Below are 15,381 nucleotides of genomic sequence, written 5' to 3' on the forward strand. Positions count from 1 at the left end.
AATCCGAACTGGCTATTTATTTTCAACACTCCCTCTTAGCTAGGGAGGATTATCATATTGTAATAACACAACTTCTGAAGTCGGGGCCTTGTACCTTTTCCCTGCAATTGTTAATGCTATCACCAAACTCTTCCAATATGGATTCCTTACCACATTGAAGGGAAGGTTGTTATAATACCAAAAATTTGCACAAGCCTTATCTACTTCTTCAAGTGTACCTCCCTATTCCGCCCGGTTGCTTCCAATGAAGGTTGTGATCCTCGTTCATTTCTAGGCACAAAAAACTGGACTTTGCTCGAAGTGGATGAGGAGGATGGGACACGTATATGTGGACTGCAACTAGAGCCCACAATGCCTTGCATGTCCACCTTAGATTCTCTTGACAAATTAGGAGCAATAGCTTCTTGCATGGCTGCTGGACATTCCTTCGTATCACGACAAGGAATGCCTGCAAGATGGTATTTGAGGCGATTGATGCCTCCACTAAGCTTCTTCATGCATTAGGTAGAAATAACGCTCCCTTGTGCTGGTTCCATTATGCCATATGTCCAAGTGGGGTCATGGCTATGAGGGAGTCTCCTTCCAATGGGCTGACTTGCACTTGCTGAGTCCTAACCAGATGTAGAGCTGGATGCCATTGTGATTAAATATTAGCCTACAATAGTGTTAGCAACAAAAACTAGTGATTAAATTTTTTTAACATACTAAAATATACTTCATAATTAAAGTGTGAAAGAAGTAGAACCTTACAATGTTTTTCATTAGACATACATATTGCTAAATTGTTAATAATGGACTATGCTGATAGAAAGATATGCACTAAACGGATTTAAGTGTTGTTTATTTTCTGCTATAATACTTGTTTATTTTCAGATATAAATTGCTAATAATGGACTATGCTAATAATTGGCATTGACTGTTGTTTATTTTCTGCTATAAGGTTTTGCAAATATTGTTATGTAAGCAGTTCATTAATAGGCTGATAATAAGGTAAGTGAATCCTTTACATACTGGATAATTTCAATTGAACTCCCTGGAGCTCTTTGATTAAACTAGTCTGCAGTTTATATATGGGCTTCTCAAATTTGATGACAGTTGGGTTTTTGTGATATATTTCTAACAGGATCTGCTGTTATATCTGATTAAACTAAGCATCTGTGATCTGATATTTTTTAAAAGTCTGAAATTTCTACAAAAATCTGAAACCACCCTAGAAATTTGAAGCTGAAATGTTATGAAAATATGAAATTGATCTAATGTCTGAAATCTGCTATATAACTGATTCTGAAATTTATTCAGAATCTGTATAAAATTTTAGATGTAGTAATTTTCTATTTCTTAACTGGTAGATCATATATTACACCAATATTAATTCTCTGTCAATATTCCTAAACTAAAGATATCTGTTTATCTATGTTTCACGGTGTTTTGGGGACAAGGGAACGGCAGGGGACACATTTCCGGGACATACCCTAGAGGGCCCTTTTTAGGGGACGGTAGGGGATGGCTGTATAGTGTATACAAATATATATATGAAAAATGTATTTTTATATATATATGAATTTTTCAAAATATATTAATATATTATAGAGAGAGAAGGAAAAAAGAGAGAAAGAGATATCTCAAATTTCAATAACTGATAACAGCAATATCAAAATATAAATAAATCATGTGAGCAGTAGTTTAACAGCATAATAAATTTCAATAAAGCATTATAACTGCAGTCTCATATTTAAAAAAAAATGGTATATCAATATCCAAAAGTCTCAAACATGTATCTAGAAGTCTCAAACATCAAAATACAATAGTCTATGAAACTCAGCCTCTTTCGGGCTATCAATATCCTCTACATCATGCCAATCTCTTCTCCAACAAGCAAACACTCACAACAAGGAGCAAAAACTGAGAAAATGAAAGAGAAATATGGTGGTTGGGTTAATTTTTAGTTTTGGTTTTTAGTCTTTGTGGCATTTTAGGGTTCAATTTGTGGCTTTAATGCCTTTGTGGTCCCCCACATAACTAAAGAAGCACAATTTTTTTTTAATTACTTTTCATGCCTGGAAGTGTTCTCAGGCGTAGGGGACGACTCGCCGATTCCAAGAAAGTTTGAACGAGAATAATTGTTTTGAACTATTAAAGTGGACAACAAATTTTGTGTTTGGGTGTTGTCCTTTGTTTTCCACTATTGTAAGTAGTGTTGCATGGCATGAACTATCTCAAGACAACCTACAGATATGACTATAGATTAGTGGCATGAGGAGCACTTCTTGGAGTTCTACCCACTTGAGCATTTCTCTAGATAAAGTTTTGTTTCATTTTGTTGTGTGTGTGTGTGATGCAAATTATCATCCACATTTGAGATGATCTATTTAAGTCCTTTATTGCATATGTCATAGGCAACCATTAGAGGTGGTAAAGTGCATACAATGGTTGTTATGTGTAAGGACCTCCATAATAAAATATTTACATAATTCGCAAAACAACATAAATAAAAAACACATGTTTAATATCTATAGATCAAAGACATATTACATTAATTACAAGAATGTTTAGGACGATAAGTTATTTACAAAGTAGAATATAAGGAGACACAATCCTCTACAATAGACCAAAAGGTCGATTACATTGAATACATAAGAATAGAATATGAAGATCCTCATGATAGGAACTCCTAGAGCCTGACACCTACTATGGGCCAGAACATTGCCAAAGCGCGTTTCCACCCTACCATGAAGTATATACACTTCCCCAAAATCTTTCATGAAATGAAGGATTCCCAGCCTAACACAAGGAAGACTAGCAAAGTAATACTGGCAAGAGTAATGGAATTGTGACATTTGAAAGCACCATCTTGCTTATCTATTCACATCAATTCAATGACTCAATATCCATCTCCAACATGAGACTTATTATACTCCAACATGAGACTTATTATAATTTCCAATGCAATCCAAAGAAGATTCTAAAAATGCTTATGAGCATACAACATCGCACAATGCACACAAGATCACATAAGAGCATAGAAGAGCACATGTCTATTCATTTTCTTTATGTTTATAAACATCTATATGAACTAATGCATGGTTCTTATATGATAACATGAGAAATGGTATTTGCAAGATGAGAAAACACACTATTACTCATGCCACAAGTATTCTATATGCAAGATGTACTCCTAGTGTGAATACTCATAAATCATTCTGCTTTTAATGCAACGATGTCTAAATCTATATCTTAATAAGCACACAGACTTGTAATAGAAATAATGGAGCTTCATCATTTAAGGATATGCAATATTTATTAAAGAAGGTATAACACATGTATGTATAATATATTTATACATATATAATTTTAAATGCATAAATATATGTGTATACATTCTAAGATTAAACTAACTAATGATATGCAAACATGAATAAGTCAAACATCAAGGATAAAAGGAAAACACAACCGCATAGAGAATAATTATTTCAATAATCATCCTTAAATCATATGCTATTCAATTTAGTAGTGTTAAGCAAAGGATAAATATATAATAGTGAAATAGAAATAATCTAACATTTGTAGAGTTTGGCATAACTGCCTCAAGTTAATGGATCAACTTTCAGTATATACAATGTTAACAAAAGTCAAATCTAGGCAACAAGCAATAAGCCCTTCTATTAAGTTTGTAGATATTAAATCCCTAAGGGCTTCCTCACCAATGTGATCCATCCGCTCATGCCACATGATACTCTTATTAGTAGCAAGCTTTTGATTCCCTAAATCAAGAACTGCAAGATTGTTACATTCTCTAGTGCTTGCATCAAGACCACCATGGCTTTGTGCACCTTCCTTGCTAAAGACCACCTACACACCCACATAGTTCATTGTGCTAATAACAAATTCTTCGCCAAACACAATTTGTAGATCACTAGAAAAAGATTTGTTTCACACTCTTCAAAAGTGAGGACAAACTTGCTATTATCAATGATGTTGAGAAATGAATTGTCTCCTAAATATACCTAACCATGGTCATATTTCTCACAATGAAAACTACTTCGATAGAGAATCATTTGGAAAGAAGCTCCACAATTAATCAGCCTTGCATCTTGAAGTGCATGTGGGCCAAGGTCTGCAATAAATACATCACCAACATCTTGATTTTAGGTTCTTGGGTTTGATTGAACTCCTTGGCCTCCTTGTTGCTATCTATAATGCGGTTGTTTTTTTGTAGTTCCAATAGCTGACATTAGATTTGCTATGAAATATAGATCTTTCCATAGATTTGGATTGCACACCTTTGCTTTTGACCTTTCCTTTGGATGGCCATTGATGATCAAAGCATCTTTGATTGATTTTATGTTTTTTCTCTGATCTCCTCTAAGAGCAATGCACCAACCGTCTTATCAAGCTTCAACTCTGAGATGGTACTGTTAATCACCATAACCAAGTTGTCCCATGAATTAGGCAAAGGACACAGAACAATTATGCACTAGTCCTTTTGATCCATTTTTCACATCAACAAATGCCAACTAGTTTGCCACAATGTTGAATGCATCAAGGTGCTTTGTCATGGAGTTCCCATCATGCATCCTCAATGAATACAACTTTTTAAGAAAAAACTTATTAACAAGAGACTTCATCTAGTACAAATTTCCTAATTTCATCCAAAGTTTTTTGATGGTGATTTCTCCTAATAAATTAAGATCACTAATTTAGTTAGGCATAGCCACACCAAGCTTCTAGCTTAGTATGGCATAAGCACACCAAGCTTCTAGCTTTTTTGTTGACCACTATCTAGTCTTTGTCTTTCATGTCAAAGGGTTTTTTACTAGCAGCTACAACATGCAAATCTCTATCAGCAAGAAAATCCTCCATTTTGAGTTTCCAAAGCTCAAAGTTGGTTCCATTAAATTTCTCAACCTCCATTCTAGATGTGACTAGCATATTTGTTCGCTATAAAACAAGATCACATTGTAAAGCTCCCACTCGGACTCGGCTCGGACTCGGCAAGGCCGACTCGACTCGTGACTCGGCTATGACTCGGCAACGACTCGGCAATGACTCGGCAAAATAAAAAAACCCTTGAAATTAAGAGATTTTTAACAATTTAAAACTTGTTTCATGCACCCATTATTGAATAAAGCCCAATTATAATGTGTGCTAGCTTGTTATGTCATGAAAGGCATGCTGGTAGAGTATCTACTTGTTTGGGGCTTCTGTTTAGTATTTTCTTTGGCCAAATTGAAATTTTTGGGAGCACCAACATGAGACATCATGAACATCTTCACTTGGAAACTATAAGGAATGCTTGTGTATGGTAGCATTAAATAGTGTGCTTTTTGAACTTAGGTTTTACCTTGGGACTATAGTTGATCTTGGTCTTTCTTGGACCTCTTAGTTTTTAGGCTATATACATGTTGGATGGAAGGGGGAATTGTGAGGCCAAAAGGGTTTGAAAATATGCTCCTCAGAGACATGTCCCTTGCCAAAAATAACCTTGTGCCCCATGGGGGGATTTTTTGGGATGTGGGGACAAGTAGGAAATGTCCCCAACTCAATCCCCTTTTTTCAAAATTTTAAGAAACATCCCTATTGTGAGGTACTCACACATCGCCCCATTGCAAATGAAGACCCCCACTTTTTGCTTTCTAGGGTTAGCTCTTTTAGTTTTGTTGTTGGTCGTTTTAGTGTCTTAGCCTTTGCATTGAAGGGATTGAGTTTCTCAAAGGTCATCAAATCAGGTGGATCTCCTCGAGGTGGAGTGAAGGAGGTTAGGTCAGTTGAGTGATTAGGGGTTATTTAGATCATTCCTAGGGTTTTTGTGTACTTTCTGGTCATGCTTCAAGTTGCTAAATCAAACCTTGGTTGAATGCATAGTGTCCTCCTAGGTCCCGTCCCTTACATCAAGGTCAGAGTGAACTCGCCTTAAAAGTCTGGAATGTCATCTTGATCCTGAAATGGCCTGAAATTTGACTAAGTCTGGAAATTTGAAGGATCCTCCAAAAACTAGATTTTGCATTATAACTCATGGAGGTCCGAAACCACTCTCAAACATCCTGACAATATATATGGAATATAACTTAAAGTATAAGAAAGAGAAAAGACATAAGGAAATGTCACTTATACTTAAATGTTATATTCCATATATGAATCATGACGGAGAGACTAACTTGTCAAACAAGTCAAAACATTGACCTATCGTGGCCGAGTCTTGGAGCTTGGACTCGGCGAGTTTTGCCATAACTCGCCTGACTCGCGAGTCAGGGGAGTTATGGTCAAAACTCGCCGAGTCCGAGTCCCGAGTCAGCAAAACTCGCCGAGCTTGGCTCGACTCGCCTGACTCGCGGCGAGTTTGGGAACTCTGTAGTCTAATACATTGGCCAAGCTGTGATACTGAACAAAAGGAAAATTCAACTAATTCCTAATCCAAAGAGGAGAACAATGCAAATAAATCAGATCTATGACAATTTTAGTAGAGTAATGACACAAAAAAGAATATAGAAGAGAAATAGAGAGTGAACACAAGATATACTCTATAAAAACCCTTGTACGGGGAAAAAAACCAAACTACAAAGCACACCCAAAATCTATTACTCTTCAAAATAGGTTACAATACACTAGTTGACTTGCAATGTTTCAATGGATCAACACTCTATAACTGGAGGAATTTTCATGGTATAACCTTGCATACAATTTACAATACAATCTCCATCCCAAGCCCACTATTTGTAGGCCAAAGAGATCTAGGAAACTATCCATGGTTTTCCAAAAACCATAGGCTCAAAACCACGAGCCAAGTCATTGTCTAGATAGTCCAAACTGGACCCATGTGTCGTCTTCCAAAAATAGCTCCTCCTGGGATACAATAACTTCCTAGTTGACCATTTGACACCCAATATCAATAAGGGTCCAATTAACTCACAATCACTTCTTGTGGGTGCAATAATTGCTATTAGTACCTCCTATAATTGGCTAAAAATAGCCAATAAAAGATGCAAGTCATAGTCCACATAGTAACTCCCTATTCAACGACTTCTTACAATTGACATAACTTGAATGACACATGGCAAAGAGTTTTAACTAAAGAATCTCAAGGTTTCTTTCAATTGGAGTGCCATTATCCATGTAGGCACAATATTTATATTATTTAGGGGTACAACACCTAGTTGTAACACTGCCAACTTAGGAATAGTGTTTTGGAAAGAAATGTTAGTCTTAGGAGGGAACACCTCAATTAGAGAAGGATTGTCTATTAAACCTCCAACTTCAACATGAATAACCATGCATTCATCTTGATCTAGAATACCATGGAGAACATTGTCATCTAATCCTTGAGGATCCATATTCAAATCTTTATCATTGTTATCAACTTCCATTTTCCTCTTATTGGGGTTTGAGGTTTGAACTTCTTTAGAACTAAGAGCACTAGAGCTTTTCTGAAGTAGAGGGCAGTTTTTCCTTACATGGCCATCTTTCTTGTAGAGAAAGCAAGAGTTCAATCTTGCAAGCCCATTAATCTTACATTAAAAAAACTGAACTGTGAATCTCAAACAAGAGAACATTAGGGAAACAAGAAGAGATAATTAATGAAATATTCTTGTGTTCATGTAGGGAAGGAAGATATTGCATCCTCAATTTCTCTCACTTACTCTAGTCGTTTCAAAAGTATGTAGGAGCAAAAACTAGATATGGGGTGGGACATTGCAAAATTCTATCCATCTAGGGGTTGATTGCAAAACCATTTCTCCGGGATTTACCATAGGGTCTAGTGAAAAGCCCTATACATAGGAGGACTAACATTCAATAAAAAATTTGCAATCTCTTTTTTGCATACTGTTAGAGCATTCTATATTTAGAGACATGATTTTTAGCTTAAGTTCACTTAGTTGATCTTTAGTTAAGCTTTATTCAACTCTCTGCTTTTTTAATTTTCCTAATATTAGATTAGGGCTTCTCTTGCTTTCTATAATGCAAGTCAGTATGCATTGTATTATTAATTCTATAATCTTTTTTTTTTGAGGAATATAGCATATCTTTCTTGCTACTCTCTTTTGTGGAAGGTGTTCTTGTTTGCTGTTTGATCTTGCAAGCTTGTGTTGCAAAGTTCAACATGGTATCAGATCTTGGATTCAACAAATCTCTTCTCAAACTTTGAGGGTTGTTTTTCTTAGAAGTGTTACAATGTCACCGGATCTACCTTTTTTTTTGTATCTAGAAGTTTTTTTTTTTGAAAAACCTACAAATCCAATCATTTTGGAGAAAAAAGATTTCTACGTTCAGTTCTTCGACACAAAATACCATCTAGGCATCCATTAGTTTTTCAAAATCATCACAATTTGCAAGAAAAAAAAAATGATTTGGCCATGACATTTTTGTGCAATTTTTTTTGAAAAACGATTTCTAGGTCGGGTTGTTAGCCACGAAAAATCATTTGGGTATATGTCACATTTTTCATTTAGTGTGCGAATTTTGCAGAAATCAAGTTGCAAGAGCTGTGTTTGCTAGTTGTTGGCTAGTTAAATTTAGCATGTTCTTCTTTTGGCCTTAACTTTTACATATGGTGTCTATTTTTTGCAATTGAGATGTCGTTGGAAAGATGATTTAGATGGCTATCTAGTGGTGCTAATCTTTTTTCTAGATTTGGCTCGTGGAGTTTTCTACAGGTTGTTGAAGTTATAATTTTTTGTGCTTCCGGGGCAATAACTTGCTCAAATGAAGTCCATTTTTGTGAGAAGATAAAAAACATAAAGGACCTAAATAAAGCTCAACCAAAGATGAACTAAGTGAACTTAAGCTAAAAAGCATGTCTCTAAATATAGAATGCTCTACACCCCCCCCCCTTTAAGTGAAACTTAGGGAGAAGGAAAAAACCTTTAAATGCATGAAATGCAAGAATGGGTCCTAGCAACTAAAGGCTTGATGAGATACCCATCTACAAAAAAGATCTCTCGCAATTAGAGAAAAGGAGAAAAACCCAGTGGGAGAAAACTCCTCTTGAAAAGAGAGAAAAAGAGAATGGACTAAGAAGCCTCCATGAGAGCAATGTCCCAAAAGGAATAGGAACATGAAGAACATCCTTTGAAGCACAAAGAAGTTACTGATATCTATCGAACAAAGAGACTACACAAGTGCTGAAATGAAGAACCTCCTTTGAAACCAAGATGATGATTGGGATAAAGAAGACAATAATCTGCATGAGTGCCCCCATCGACACTACTCAATCAAATAGATGGCCAGCAAAGGCAAAACATTTGTCAATTGAAGATACAGATGGCACATGGATTTGCATGAGTGACCCCAATGATACTGGTCAACCATGCAAGAGTAAACTGCTAGTCAAAGATTCAGGTGCCAATAGTCTGAAGAATTGATCAACGAAGGATAAGTTGCCTCCACAAAACTGGACTGCAAGAGTGTCTATATGGTAAAAGCTTAAGTTCACTTAGCTGATATTTAGTTAAGCTTTAGTTGAGCTTTATTTAGCTCCTTTATGCTTTTTTAAGTTTTCCTAATATTAGATTAGGGTTTCCCTTACTTTCTATAAAGCAAGCCATTATGCATTGTATTATTAATTTTGTAATCTTTGTTTTGTAGGAATATAGCATATCTTTCTTGCCACTCTCGTTTGTGGAAGGTGTTCTTGTTTGCTGTTTGATTTTGCAGGCTTGTGTTGCAAAATTCAACATGGTATCAGAGCTTGGATTCAACAAATCTCTTCTCAAGCTTCGAGGGTTTCTTTTCTCAGAAATGTTACAAGGTCACCAGATCTACCTTTTTTGTGGATCTAGAAGTGGTTCTTTTGACAAATTTACAAATCTAATCATTTTGGAGAAAAAGATTTTTGGTTTCACTTCTTCGACACAAAATACCATCCGAGTATCCATTAGTTTTTCAAAATTCGTCACAATTTGCGAGAAAAATAAAAAAAGCAAAAAAAAATTTAGCCATAACATCTTTTGTGCAGTTTTTTTTGAAGAAAGATTTATTGGTCGGGTTTTAGCCCTAAAAAACCATATGGTTATCTGTTGGATTTTTCATTTAGTGAGTGAATTTTGTAGAAATCAAGTCGCAAGGGCCGTGTTTGTTAGTAGTTGGTTGGCTAAATTTAGCATGTTCTTTTGGCCATAACTTTTACATACTGTATCCATTTTTCACAAACAAGATATCGTTGGAAAGATGATTCAAATGGCTATCTAGTGGTGCTAGTCTTTTTTCCAAATTTGGCTACTGGAGTTTTCTCCAGGCCCTTGAAGTTTTTCCTTTTTGCACTTCTAGGGCCATGACTTGCTCAAATGGAGTCCATTTTTGTGACAAAAAAAAGAAGCATAAAGCAGCTAAATAAAGCTCAACTAAATTTCAACAAAAGCTCAACTAAGTGAACTTAAGCTAAAAAGCATGACTCTAAATATAGAATCCTCTAACACCCCCCCCCCCCCCTTAAGTGAAACTTAGGGAGAAGTAAAAAACCGCCAAATGCATGAAATGAAAGAAGGGGCATCAACAACTAGAGGCCTGACGAGGTACCCGTTGATGTGTTTTTAATGCACTTATCATAGAATAAAATACCGAGTATTTTATCTTCCCTTGAACAAAATCCTCTTGAATGCTAAGCTATGTGATCATACAAGGTGACTCCAAGGTTTCTACTATCAAGTCTTGATGTGTGGATAACTCAATGGTTTGATGTGATATTGCTAGAATCACAAGGGGGACTTATGTTGAACATGAAGACCTACTTAACTTGAGGAACAAATAGCAAAACAAATTAAGGGTTGAGAAAGCTAATCTAATCCTAAGAATGTCGGAACTAACTCTTGATTAGGTGTGACCAAACCAAGCTTTGTTTTGCCATCAAGGAACACCTACACAAAACTGGTGCAATCTCCTAAGGATAAACAAATGATTTTCATATCACCAATGCACATCAACCACACAAACAATAAGCATGAAGTAATAATAATTAAGCTTTCACACAAGTTCAGTCGACTACACACTGCAATTTGCAATCAACACATTACAAGTAGTATGAACATTAGGTACACATTAATCAACAATGATATTTTCCATTCATCTAACAAACTTTAAAGCAAATGAGAAGTAGAGATCATGCAACATGTTGAATTAACATAGAGAATTCACCGTAACTTCAATGAAAACAATGTGTCTCTTACAACAAGATCTTGGAAACAATTTTTGCCTTTTCCTATTCTAACTTCTAATTCCTTATTGTTGTCTATTAATCCACTAACTTTTTTAATCCTCCATTAACCTTTACAAATAAGAGCACTGAGATATAGAGCTCTCTTTACAATTCAAAGGCTCCGATTGATTCATAATCAACGACCAAGATTACATAATAAAATCCCTAATTAAGGTAACTTACAATAACTCCGTTTTGGCCAATGAGAGAATTACAATGATTTGAAGATGTGCATTACATTGAATGTGAACCAATAGCATATGAGGTTAGGTATCTCAAACTTTGTGTCTTTATGGGATCCATCAGGTTCATTGTATCTAGACATTTTAACTTGGGGCCCTTTGATTGGATGAATGATGACTGGGATGCCACCTCAGCTTACCTTGTAGACTTGATTAACTTGCCTTGCTCCAATGAATCTTTCACCTTGAAGCTTTTCACCTTGGCATATTAGCAATGATTCTTGGATTCCCAAAGGAAATTCAAGATCGTAAAACATCCTTTTGTCTTTGTTACTATCTTCCTCCAGACTTGACATGTTGATCCTCCTCATTCACATTTGTGATGTTGTCTCATTTGACTTGTCTCTTACATTGATGTACTTTTTAATTTCATGGTGAACACAACCTCCCAACCTAAAACTCCTTCATGTTGTTCATGCTTGATCATCCTCATGACGTAGGAGGCATATTCGTTGTTGTACTAGCCTTGATTTTGATTTTCTCATCTTTGTCATGTCTACCTTTCCTTCATTTGTTTGCCATCATGGTGAAGCTCTCTTCATGTCTTGAGCTAACTGCATCTTGATGTCCTTGTAGGGCTTTCATCTTCATCCATTTCCTTGCATGCCTTTGTTGAGTCCTTCATCTTGCATGCTCCATACACCACATTGCTTGCATCCAACCTGATTTAGACAAAGAAAACATTTAAATCTTGATTATGAATGAAAACTTAAGCAAGCAAAAATGCAAGATAAGTCACAAAACTTGCTTCTTGAAACCCTTAAAAAATCTGGAAATTGCCCTCTTAAAACTTTTGGAAATGATGTTCCAGATCTGAAAACACTCAAAAAGGTGAAGAGAAACACTCTGATCTGCTTCTAAAACTCTGATTTATTCTTTCCAATTATGACCTCCTTTGCTCCAGATCTGATTTTAGCAAAATTCACTATCTCCTCAATCCTTGGGTCTGATTTTCATGGTCTGAATTCCTTTACAAACTCAAATTGATCTCTGCTGGAACTCGCACTTGATGTGATTTAACTCTTATTGGTGTGGAATGATTGCTTTGATCTTCTATGCCCTTTGGTTGCCAACTTCTGCCCTTGAGTTTGCATCATCTGCTGTAAAAGTTCGCTTCCTCTCTGCCCTGATTCACTTGGATCTGCTGTTGATTTGCATTGAATTGGATTTGTTTGATCCTTTACTTATAGGCCTTCAACGCAGCAATTACCTATGTTCTCAAGGAAGTCTGCTAGGAAGAGATTTATTATCTTTCAAATTGTTTTATTGAATTGCAACCAAGTCGGCTGCCCCCTTCATAATTTTGGATCTAAATTGGATTTTTCGGAGGGAAAATTCATTGCTTCTTATTCAGGTCGGCTTCGAAAAATCATGAATTCTACCTTGCATCGATGCATATAAATAAAGGTTAAGAGCTTCCCCTCAAAACACAATTCACACTTGCAATAATATTTCTGCTCTGCACTTAGGGCAAGTGCGAATTAGGATCACATTCTCAGGATTTTTCCAGTTTGATTCTTCACGTTTTTTAGAGTGATTCCTTTCTCCCTTCATGCGATTTTGTAATCAAATAGTCATTAATGAATGTTAAGCGCTTCAAGTTTAGTTGCAATTGAAGGTTGAAATTTGATAAGCATAGGGACATAATTAATTCCTATAGAATTTGCTCACTCCTTGGTTCCTTCCACCAAATGCAATAGTGGAAAATCGATAGGTATAGGGAGAAATTAATCCCTGTGAAATTTGCATAACCTAAGTTCATTTTTTCCTTAAGTGGAAACCCGATTTGAATAGGGACAAATTTAGTCCTTATGAAAGTTGATTTGTCCCTAAAACTTTGTTCACATTTTAGCAATCTTAACCTTAGTGGAAAATCGATGTGTATAGGGACAAATTCAGTCCCTAAGAAATTTGTTCAATCCTTAGCAAATTTTCACTTGTTGGATATTCAATAGGGATAGGGACAATTTAGTCCCTACTTTTTGTCCTCAACGCTCGCTAGGTACTTTGTCTAGTGGAGATTTGATAGGGATAGGGACAAATTTAGTCTTTAATTTTGTCCCTATTTTTGTCCTTACTTTTGATGTAACCCCCCTTAGGTAAGTTGATTTTTAGGCTTGGAGTGGAAAATCAAATCTCATAGGGACATTTTTTTCCCAACTTTTGGTGTGACACCCCTTAGGTAAGTTGATCTTTGTGGGGAGGTGTTGTGACCATCTCACACATCGCACCATCAAAATGGGGACCCCTCTCTTTTTGGGTCTTGCTTTCTCTTTGCTTGGCTTTTCTCTGTTGGTTAGGTGTTTTGAGTGAGTTAGTGATGGCCTAGGTTAGGTAAGTTAGGGTTTCCTCCGTAGAGCTTGCCTAGGGTTCCTTTTAAGGCCAAGTCTGGCCTAAGCTTGGGGAAGTCTTTATTCTTTGCCTAAAACCTTGATGTAAATTTTAACAAGACCTTGCCTTAGAAAGTTGGAGAATGTATATTTTGAAGAGGAAGTCTTGAGCGGTTTAAATCTAGACGAGTCAGGGTTGCGAGTTGTTAGGCCAGAGTCTTGTCTTCTGTGGAGTCTGAGTTGGTGTGATGAAGCAAATAATCGAAGTGTAGGCACGAACGACGAAGGCTAGCAAGGGCAAGTTTGGAGGGATGTGTAATTGTGAGGGATAGATTTAAAAATTTGAGAGAAAGTTAAGGATTTGAGCTTAAAGAAGAATTTTGCTCCTGACTCTTCCAAAGGGTCTAGAGCGAATTTCTCTAAAAAACCTCTCGTGCTTCTAACATGGGTTAAAATCCTTGAATGAAAAATGATCTATCCATGCCTTTGGAAGTGACTTGCAAGCAAGTGAGATGAGGAAAATTGGAGAAGTTGAGCTAAGAAGCAAGTTTTGCTCCTGACCCTTCCAAAGGGTCCAAAGCGAAATTCCTCGAGGTCATGTACCTTCCAAAGGTACCTAAGCAAAATTGTTAAGATATCCTTTTGATCCATCATTTTGAGCTAGGCGCCTCTTTAAGGTGATTTGTTAGCATGTGAATGAGGGTGAAGTGTTGAATGTTTGAATGATATCTAAGGCTAATTCCTCAAATTTCGCTCCTGACCCTTCCAAAGGGTCCAGAGTGAATTTCCTTATTCCCTTCTTTGCATCAAGCTTAGGTTCCAAAGATTTAATTGAGGTTGATTGAACTTAGAGGCACCCTTAGGCATGCATTTGAGTAGGTCATGTTCACTAAATGTGAAGGATTTGAGCATAATTGCAAATTTCGCTCCTGACCCTTCCAAAGGGTCCAGAGCAAAATTTATCTAAGTTCCTGATCCTCTCAAAGGGTCCAAAGTGAAATTCCCCAAATGACCTAGTTCTTCACTAGAGACATTGAATGGTGGTCATGCATGGCAAGGAAAAGATTCAAAAGTCAAGTCTAAAACAAACCTAAGTGAAAAGGGATGTGAATTAAGCCTAAAAGAGCAATTTCGCTCCTGACCCTCTCAAAGGGTCCAGAGTGAATTTCTTCATAAAGCATTATACCTTGCTCAAACCTTTGAACTAATTCATTCCCAAGAGTTTTTGAAGGCGAATTGACTTGATCTTGATAAGGTAAGGGTGAAAAGACAAGTCCAAGGCAAGTTGAGTGTAAATTGAGTCTGGGAAAGCAAAATTCGCTCCTGACCCTCTCAAAGGGTCCAGGGCGAAATTCATCTAAGCTCCTGACCCTTCCAAAGGGTCCAGAGCGAAATCCTTAAATGGACTCTCTATTTCGCCTAATGCACTAAAAGAACCTTATTTTAGGCTAAATTGATGGCGAGTTGACTTGATCATGATAAGAGGAGGTGTGATAAGTTAAATTCAAGGCAAAGAAAGGATGAATGGAAGATGAATTGAGCCTAGGAAGAATTTTGCTCCTGACCCTCTCAAAGGGTCCAGAGCGAATTCTCCTAAAACACATATTTGTTCCTTGTTTTAATC

General features: G+C 36.5%; 1 protein-coding gene across 3 annotated transcripts in view; it reads left to right on the forward strand.

Annotated features, from left to right (window-relative positions):
- Positions 1–15,381, forward strand: part of LOC131070373 (beta-arabinofuranosyltransferase RAY1) — an 81,120-nt gene that overhangs the window by 12,936 nt on the left and 52,803 nt on the right. Inside the window, exon 2 of one of the 3 annotated variants that reach the window (XM_058005881.2) lies at positions 941–990. The exons of the other annotated variants lie outside the window; for them this stretch is intronic. The gene's annotated coding sequence lies outside the window, so the exon portion shown is untranslated. The remainder of the gene's footprint in view (positions 1–940; positions 991–15,381) is intronic. 3 annotated transcript variants of the gene reach the window in all.

The sequence above is a fragment of the Cryptomeria japonica genome, chromosome 3 (genome assembly GCF_030272615.1).
Source record: "Cryptomeria japonica chromosome 3, Sugi_1.0, whole genome shotgun sequence".
Taxonomy (NCBI): domain Eukaryota; kingdom Viridiplantae; phylum Streptophyta; class Pinopsida; order Cupressales; family Cupressaceae; genus Cryptomeria; species Cryptomeria japonica.